This window comes from Patella vulgata, chromosome 2 (assembly GCF_932274485.2).
Source record: "Patella vulgata chromosome 2, xgPatVulg1.2, whole genome shotgun sequence".
NCBI classification, from domain to species: Eukaryota; Metazoa; Mollusca; class Gastropoda; family Patellidae; genus Patella; species Patella vulgata.
The window spans coordinates 78850989-78851291 of record NC_065880.2 but is presented as its reverse complement, the minus strand read 5'-3'; positions in this window follow the sequence as shown (position 1 = coordinate 78851291).

The following is a 303-nucleotide window of genomic DNA, read 5'->3' as shown; positions in this document are numbered from 1 at the left end:
TTTTGTTTTTTAATTAACTAACAAAATATTATTTCCTTGATACCGTTCTTCCGTACGAAACTGTGGATCGACAGCTAAATGATAAATTTCTGTATTTTCTCCGCCTTTCTTCTAGACATATTTAATGTAATATAATATATAAATAAACAGAACAGAACAGCCCAGGGTAACGATAAAAAGGAACTCCTTTAGTTGGAAATGATTTTTATATTTAGACATATATATATTTAAATAAACAAATCAGCCCAGGGTACAAATAAAAACACCTAATAAACATTCTGTCCTAGAGGGTATATTTACCAA